The sequence below is a fragment of the Euprymna scolopes genome, chromosome 1 (genome assembly GCF_053919585.1).
Source record: "Euprymna scolopes isolate OS-2025 chromosome 1, ASM5391958v1, whole genome shotgun sequence".
NCBI lineage: Eukaryota > Metazoa > Mollusca > Cephalopoda > Sepiida > Sepiolidae > Euprymna > Euprymna scolopes.
Window position 1 is genome coordinate 47,513,572 of NC_136482.1, and position 9,708 is coordinate 47,523,279.

Here is a 9,708-nt window from a genome sequence, read left to right on the forward strand (position 1 = left end):
TGATCCCACAATCCTGCAATTTTGCTTATTTATGAACCCATTCAGATTAAAATGTGCGGCATCGGACATAATGAGGTCTTTGAGAAAGTTTGAATCCCCATTGGCCTTTTTTCCGGATAGTTATGCATACATCTTTAAGTTTCCAAACATATTTTTTACTGTGGTAATACTTACACATATAATACATAACAAAATAGTTGTGTTCTTATACAAAGCCTATACGGACATATCATTAATGTTCATTAGATATAAACTAATTCAAAAACTATCTATATTATAATTGTTACTAGTGTAAAATTGATGAGCAGATGTTTTTCATAATTCATATTTATTTGCAAGTAATCAACAATATTCTAATGCACTCCTCTACTTTCTGAATAATAGTTTATAATGAAGAGGAATATAAAATAAGTAAATGTAATTACAATCTGAGATATCTGAAACATGCGAAACAAGTTTTTTTCTATGCGAGACTGTAGATAATTTTACATTCCAAATAGTTGTCAAACGTTTGCCTAAAGATAATATAATGTGATTGATACACATGAAAAAGAATACATGAAATCCATAGAAAATTATTCCTAAAACCTTTCGCCTTTATGGGGGGAAACTAATACTTGTTGCTATAGTTTCAATTGATCTGCAATAACAGAAATGGGGGATTGTTTTCCAAATATTCCCATATGACATATATTCCCTCTTTGGAAATATGGTACAATTATGAATATCTCCAGTGGGGAATATTGTTTATACACGGTCAAATTGACATCATTTGTTTAAAACAAATAGGGGAGATGTAAGAACAGAGAAATATATGTTTTACCATTTTTTTGTTATTTCTGATCGGTTGAAACTATAACAGCATGTTTTAGTCTCCCATCATTAAAGCCACCAGTTTTGGAGAAATATCAGATAATTTGTTATTCATAAGAAAAATAAGACAACAAATTACTATAATTGAAATACTATTAAGGGTTAAGTATCTTTCTACCAGGAAACATCCTGTCAAAATACAACAGTAATAAGGTTTCAAGGGAGCTTAAAACGAGGACAATAGTAACAATCGAAGGAAATGATAAATTTCAATGGTATGGATTAATTATATTTTTAAAAATAGGGGCTCACTTTTCTATATTAATGATGAATATGATCTCAATGTTTTCGAAACAACTGTGTGCTATTTAAAGCCAATGTAAAATGCCCCACCTTAATATTCAGGTAATTGGCTTTCCAACTAACCTTCCTATCTTAAATTCTTATCAATAATCGTTGAGATTTCGAACTTATAAATTGCCTGAAATGTGGAGTATATATATATATATATATATATATATATATATATATATATATATATATATATATATATATATTTATATATATATATATATATATATATATATATATATAATTAACATGCTTCGACAAGCTTCTGGGAGTGATCTTAACTCCTGCCCAAATATGGTTGACTTTCATCATATATATATATATATATATATATATATATATATATATATATATATATATAAAAGTGAACGTGTCTGTCTGTCTGTCTTTGTGTCTGTGTGCCTGTATGTCTGTGTGCATTTCCCTACGCAATAACTCTGTCAATTTTTAGTCTATAGACTTGAAATTTGAAATACCGGGTACTGAGATTTGGCAAAATCGATGTGACGGGTGTCAGCCAGAAATTTATCTGTTAATATGTCAAATTTCAACGATTTGACCTTTAAGAACTCTACCAAACTCCTCCGACAATTTTGTGTCTAGACACTTGAAATTTTAGATATAGGTTCCCTGAACCTGGATCTAACTTAATAAAGTGATTTGAGCTCGAAACTATAAATTTTAAGGGGTCATAATAGGGGTCAAAGTTTTAAAAAATTTACCATTTTTTTTTGTTTTTTTTTTTTTGCTTTTTTTGCACAGCATAGCACTCCAAACACCCGAGCAACGCCGGGCACCCCAGCTAGTATATATATATATATATATATATATATATATATATATCCTCTTATTTTGTGCTTCGTTTTTAAGATTAAATATGTTTTTACCTCTTTTTAAAAGTGTTTTTAACATGTTTTATTAACTACCTGTTCTGTATATATATATATATATATATATATATATATATATATATATATATATATATATATATATATATATATATATATATATATATATATATATATATATACACTAGTCGTTTAGCACGGATTTTCTCGGTCCCTGTGTACTATTCAGAAACGTAATGTCAAATGTATATATATACATTAAAATGTTTGTCTCATGTCAAGGAAAACTACATCTACAATTTCAGCTGTTTTGACCCAAAACTGATGGAGGAGTTTTGTAATGTCTGCAAACGGCATCTCTTTACATTTTTGTCTTTTCAGTAACCAAATAGTCGCTCGAAAACTGATTAAAATCTAGCTGCCTCTCTAAATACTCGTTATGTAATTTTCAAATGTTTAGATTCAAGGTTCATTGAATTGTTTGCTAGAGATCGCAAATGTCAAATATTTGACCTTTTACCCCTTGACAACTTAATTTTCGGCCAAAAACCGATTAAATGGTTGCCCGATGTCGGAATACACAATGTACAATTTAAAATGTTTAGACTAAAATCTAGTAAGGACAATAGAGGTCAAATATGTTTTAACTTTTTTCCCATTTTAACCCCTTAACCTTTTTTGTTTTGGAGTAAAGTCCAATTTACTCCCTCGATCCTCGTCCAATTAGCCTACATCCAAAGTTCCAAGTGATTTGATTCCAAATTTGCGGCAGAATTTCGTAGAATTTTCAAAAATAAATTCGTTGAACCTTGACCTCTTAACAGCCAAATTCTTGGCCGAAAATCGACCCAAAAGATTTTCCAAAATATACCCACCCCAGATGTGCCATCTTGAGTCAGTACATTAAAAATTCACGCGATGGTTTGACAGGGGCATGTACACACACACAGACAATTTTATTTCCTATCCTTACGACGTAGGAATTTCCGACCACCCACATATTTAAATCCATTTATGTTTTTTTTTCATATGGTGACGTTTATTCCAACCAGAGGACTGCAAACACGGTCGCATATTGAGTTTGAGTATGAATTGCCAGCTGCTGATAGCGGTGCCGCAGTCATTCATTTTAATCGGTGCTTGTTTTTCTCAAGTTACTAAGGCTATCATATTGCATTTTTCTGATTCCTTCAAAACACCGCGATCTCTATTCCTTACACTCACTCGCTTCTTTCTCAAGACTCACATAGTGTCTGTTTACTGCAGCCAGATTAGTTTCGAAATTGTTCCCGTACTTAAGACAAGATCGCCCAACATTTCTTTTTCCAGTGCTAACTGACGGTACCCCACAATTCATCACATTCTGTTATCAGGCATCTTCAAGTCCGAGGCACTACTACTTCATGAGGAGTGATTCGATGCTATATATGTTGTATTTTGTTAATAATTCAAGATTTGACACATTGTCGTGGAGACAGCTTTTACATAATATGTTTAACTGATCAATGTGATGTATGTACGGATGAATTAGAACCGTAAAGAAAGATAGGGATAAAACCAGCACGGAAAACAACACTTTTTATGTCGACTCGGATAACCCTTTCATCCCACGAGCGGTGACGAAGTCCTCCAAAGGCAAAGGTAGCATTAGCAATCCTGTGAACAATTTCACCAATGGATCCATTGCTGCCGACGTAGGGAAACGACCTCACATAATTTATGTCAAGACAATTCCCTTTTCATTTACGTTTAGGAACTCTATTGTCAGGTGGGTTTCGCCTTACGCTTTCAACTTGATTTGGAGTAAGGGAAGGCTGATGCATTACCTCAGTGTTTTATTTAGGGGTCTATATCGAGAACATAAGATGCAGTGATATTATATAGGGAAATAAGTAGTAATATATCTGTTCACATTACACTTTAACCTCTGCATGTTAGTTCTGTTTGGAAACCAGAATCCCGGAAAAGAGTTCCAAAGTCTAGCAGTTCCGGGGAAGAAACTATTGGAGTAAAAGGCTAGAGATCTCTAGTGTGGAGTGGTGGGATTTAGCTGCATGATGGATTTGTCGGAGGATATTTACGTCGATGGGATACAAGTGCTTGTAGTTTGTCAGAGCATTCACCATTAAATTACTTGTAGAACAGGCAGAGAGGTGCAGCATTTCCGGTGGGACAGAGGCCGAAGCCTACATGCCAGTTCATGATATATCAGGTTGGTTAATCTCTTTTGAACTCTGTCCAAGAGCGAGAGACAAGTAGCAAATGCACCATCCCAACTGTGACAACAGTACTCCATACATGGAAAATGGTGGCCTTGTAGATACTTTCAGGCGTAAGTAGTTTTCTAGCACGGATGAAAAAAAATCCACCTGCTGCGCAGCATCTTTAGCAATGCTTTCAATTTATCTAGTTCAGTTCGCATCTCCTGAGAACGTTAAGTCGAAGGGTTTACATGAAGTACTTTCAGGTAATGGGGTCTTGGGCATTGCTATTTGGTGTACGAAGAATTTTCTTGTAATTATTGAAGCAAACAAGCTTAGCCTTGGTACTATTGAATGTGAGCATCCATTTTTGTCTTCATTGCACTACAGATAGGAGCCATTCCGCAAGTGTTGCTGCCATTTCCATGGATACGTGTTTATTTTTTCACCTCGCACCTGTTATAGAGAGTTGTGTCATTAGCTAATATACTCATCACAGAGACAATTTTATCAAGGAGGTCATTTATAATAAATGCCCCCGGATAGACCTCTGAGCTAAACCCGCATTTATACCATATTGTTTTGCCATATGTTCGTCGGGGACAACCTGGATTTTTCTCTTGCTTAAAAATATTTAATTATATTATGTATTCATCCAGTGATACCAAAAAAACTATTTTTCTTCGAAGAACACTGTGCACTGTACCCTGTCAAAAGGCTTAGATAAATCGAGATCTACGGTTCTACTCTCCTCTAGTTTGTCCAGAGAACGGTCTATACTTTCAGAGATTAGAGTTAGAATATCTGCTGTGGAACGGGCTTACCTAAATCCATATTGAATGTCAGTCAGGAGATTGGCAGATGTAAGGTGATGGACTATGACTTGATTAATTATAGACTCAAATATTTTGGAGAAAAGCGGGAGGAGGCTATTAGGGTGATAATTAAATGGGTCAGTTTATTCGCTAAAATTCTTGAAACAGGTTCCACAGAGGCAGTTATTCAGTAGTGTTCGTCCAAAGGCCCTACATGCAACTGAAAGCGGTCGAGAAAAGCCTACGTTTCTTCGAACGATGTTGCCACCAGACCAGCATCGTCGGCAACAAGACATCGCGAATAACTTCGGCTTGAAGAAGAGTTTGTTCTTTTAACCGTAGAACGGAAAACAATTCACCAGATGACCAAAATTGAAATTGATACTAGTGTCAGTCACTAAATGCATGTTTCATCATAAGTGAAAAGAAAAAGCAAAGAGAACTGGTGCAATTACTCGCCCATGTTTTATCCCGTTTGTAACATTGGAGGTTTTGGACATCATACCATCAGAGATAACATTAACCCTCGTCCTTTCTAAGAAAGAAATAATCACGTGTTGTATGCTCTCGGGGTTACCAAGCATTCTCAAGTAATGCCAAAAGCGTAACGATTCATAGCATCAAAGGGTTTCGTCAGGCCCACAAACACCGTATACAATTCCTGATTTCTCTCTGGTAGGTTTTTCTGTAACTTGACGGAGTGAAGATATCATGTCAAACGTGCCGCGACCCAACCAAAAACCGCACTGGTTCTCTGGAGACACCTCACTAGAAGCAGCGGTATCCCACGATGGTTGTCAGGAAGATTCTTAACTCCTTTATTCTTGTAGAGGGGTTTGATGCAGGCGGCCTTGTAGTCCTGTGGAACCTGACCTTTTTCCATATATTTTTTAATAAAGAGCATGAAATTTTGACAAAAGTATTTCCATTATATTTATACAGCCCCGGAGGAATTGGGCCATTATTTGCTGATGGTGATTTACCAGCTACGATGTGCTTAGTTCTTCATAAGTAAGTTCAAATGACTAATCCGGTATTTCGACACTGTGTGAGATGGAGGATATAACAGAAGACGTGTTTAAGACATCATAATTCTCCTTTCAACGGTTGAGAATATCTGTTTGAGTTGTGAGAATTAGCACTGCCTTAGGAGGACGCAACCCTCTTCTGAGGACGAAATATTTCCTTCAAACAGTAAAATGTCCTATACTACTGCAAATCCTCTTAAAAGATAAATTATGCTAACTTCCTGTTTACAAAATTAATACCAAAATTGAGACACTTAACATTTTTACAAAACATTCTATATTTTAATATAACTATCGCCTGAACACCTACATTTAAAAGTATTGAACTTGAAAATCTAAAAACGTATCAATGAAAAACGTAAAACTGTTTTTTTTTGTTGATTAGTTGCGAGAGGTTTAAGGAAGGAAGTATAAACATAATAAATATTAGGTGATTCATTATCGAATGTGTAATCTAACTCTACGGTAGAGAGCTTATCGAAACACATATTTTGAAAGTATTAAGTCCGTAATTGGAAAATGATAATACATGTAAATTGATGAGAATAAATTACAATAATGATACTGATATTTTGTTAATAAGAAAGTGATAACGTTTTACGTTGGTAATGGTTAATGAATTCATCTTTGCCGAACAACTATTACACATTAGAAGTTAGCAACACTGCACGTATAAAATCAAATAGTAAAATTTTATTGTAATTATCCAAACGTTAGAGGCTAGTGCAATGTACAAAATCAAAACATGTTGATAATAAAAAAAACACCGATATATTAATGCATGCATATCTTGGTGTAAGAAAAAAAAGAAATTCGCAAATGCCGGACTGTTGATTAAGTATGTATTCTCATTAGACTGTAAAAAGGAATTGGCATCGTTATTTGGCCTCATGAACTGCTCAGTTTGTGAAATCACAATAAATGAATCATAATTTACATATACCACTTATGAAGTGAAACAGTTGTACGCTAATGTTGCAAATAACATCTGACTTTTTGGAATAAGGTAAGATGTAAAAAAAAATTATCAGAACATATATATATATGTGTCGGCATGTGTGTGTGTCTGTTATATATAGACTTTTGACTACTCTACACTCTTTAACCCTTATCATTGAGTGGCCGATCGGCCTTGATAAGTGGTGATGCCTATGTAAAAAAATAGTATCAAAGATATAAATAATTCTTTCTTCATTAGATAATTTAGATAATATAATTTCATTATTTCATTATTTTTCAGTAGTAATATGGGTAAATTGTCGCATAAGCAAACTGAAGTAAATTATTGTTTCAAATAGTGCAAACCATAATTTCAGCGGTATTTTAACTAACATTAACGACAGAATCCACACATATAACGTCGAAATCTCAGCAAGAACGATAGTTTATGAGATTTTAAAATGTAAAGTGAAAACTGTTCGTTTTGTATTGTAGTCAGAAAATCACATTCTATCGGATTATTTTTAATATTTTCTATTACAACTTTTCTAATTTGGATGAAATAAGCATGTAAGGTTTGAGTTTTGGAAGCAGAGTAGAAAACGACATGAATTTTGCTTGATTTGCATATGTCATGGAACATTTTCGCTGCTACCTATTTGGCGCTGGTTTATATTTTAATTAAATCGTTGAAAAGAAGAAACCCCACGAATGCATGAGATAATGTACAATCTCTAAAAACTTATTCGGAACATTTATTTAAATCTATTATAACTCGACATGATTAAACAATTCTTCTTTGCCAGGAGTTTGTTTGCATTAAGAGAACAAAATTTACACCATTTTTACTTTTCTTGCAGTTAAATATGAATATACTAAACCCCATTTTTTAAGTCACCCAATTCCTATACAATTTATAATGGTAAACATTGTCTATGTAAATATACGTCACATGCAAAATAACTATGTATAGCAATATAATCATTTCTATTCTTATGAACAAATTCTACATTGAATATCAGTGCCTGGAAATATGTTTATATACATATAAAAATAATAATCGAAAAAATGAAAATGATCAGACAGTTATGGATTAGTCAGTTTTTAATTTTAAGCTTTTTTTTAATATTTGCTTGCTTTGTTTCAGCTTTTACAGTTTTAATGTAAAACTGATTATCATATTGATTTACAGTTTTGTATTTATTTACTTCATATTTCATTTTAGAACTCTTAAATTGGAAAACACTCGTCGTAGACGCCGGCGAAGTTCATTGATTTCTACTTAAGAACATTCAAAACCGACGAGTGTACTCAAAGACGACACCATCTTAAAATTGCTTAATGGTTTCGATCATGTGCTTAATAAATAATCGCTTTGTGATAAAGATATTAGACATGCTTTATAATTTTTTTCTTATTGATTTATTTGTTTTCTTATTGTGTTTATTTTTATAATTACATGCTTCGAAACACTCTTCTCTTGTATATATATATATATATATATATATATATATATATATATATATGATTGCGTTTATTTTTATATAGCCTATTGTACATTTTCAAATATAGATGTATTAAAAGGTGTTCGGCAATAGTATGGGGCATTGTTTAATGACAACATAAGAAAATTATCACTATGCGTACAATATTATTATTCGAATTGATATATTTGGACTTTGCCAAGTTAAACAGCGGGCTAATAATAGAAGGATATAAGTATAATGTCAAGAATATTTACTCCTATACAACTGTTTCCGGAAAGCTGGCAAGCAGATGGAAAATGATAAATATAATTATTTGATTTGTTCTTGTCTTCCGATATTAATCAATGAGCTTAATATGAAAGCGTTTTATGATGCTCTTATTTGGGAATGAGAAGAAACTTTCCTCTAAACATAAAAAAACATCGCTTCTCTTGAGGATAATGCTTGACTTAATGTAATTTACTCCAACACAACAAAATATAATATCACATTTTCGTGTGCAAATTATTCGTTACCTTATTTTCGTAAAGTTCTAGAATGTAATTGTTTATCTTCTTGTGGTGTTCTTTGTTTCTCTTTTAGAGTTTCTCTCGTATCTGTTAGTTTAATTTATACATAAAACAGCGAAGTGCGCGCAGGTTTAGCTGGCTTTGCCCGGAAAACCCCGTGTACGTCTAGAAACTCTAGGCGGAGTATGGTAAAAATGTTGACGTAGATGACGTAAAGTTATATATGATAAATGTATTATATTGAGCTAATAAAGTGTAAATAGGATAGGAATTTTAAATACTACCTACTTATTAATAGGAATTTGTAGTTAGGTCATATAATTTATATGTAAAAATAAAACAACACAGTCTTTTATATTTTCGTCTAAATATGGTCTTCACAAAGATTACCTATTGGCGTTCTGAGAGAATGATACAGAGAAAACCAGGTAGTAAAGAAAAGCGATTAATTATTTCGTTTTTTTTTTCTTTTACTGCTTATAAAAACAAATTACATTTAAATTACCTTGCATTGCGCTGACAAGGAAAATGGTTATTAGTAAACAGATTGTAGTCATCTATATGTTTTTCTTGAATCATTCTTACTAATCATAGTAAACCAAGCATGTCGCATACACATATATACTTATACACATATATAAACCACAATACACACGCATATACTAATGACTTTGCAAGGCGATACGAGGCCACCCATTTAAATAATGTAATCCTCAA

The 9,708-nt window shown here is 33.0% G+C and overlaps 1 protein-coding gene across 3 annotated transcripts in view; it reads left to right on the forward strand.

Annotated features, from left to right (window-relative positions):
• LOC145294368 (uncharacterized) overlaps positions 1-9,708 on the forward strand; it is a 1,286,825-nt gene that overhangs the window by 351,074 nt on the left and 926,043 nt on the right. The window lies entirely within an intron of this gene.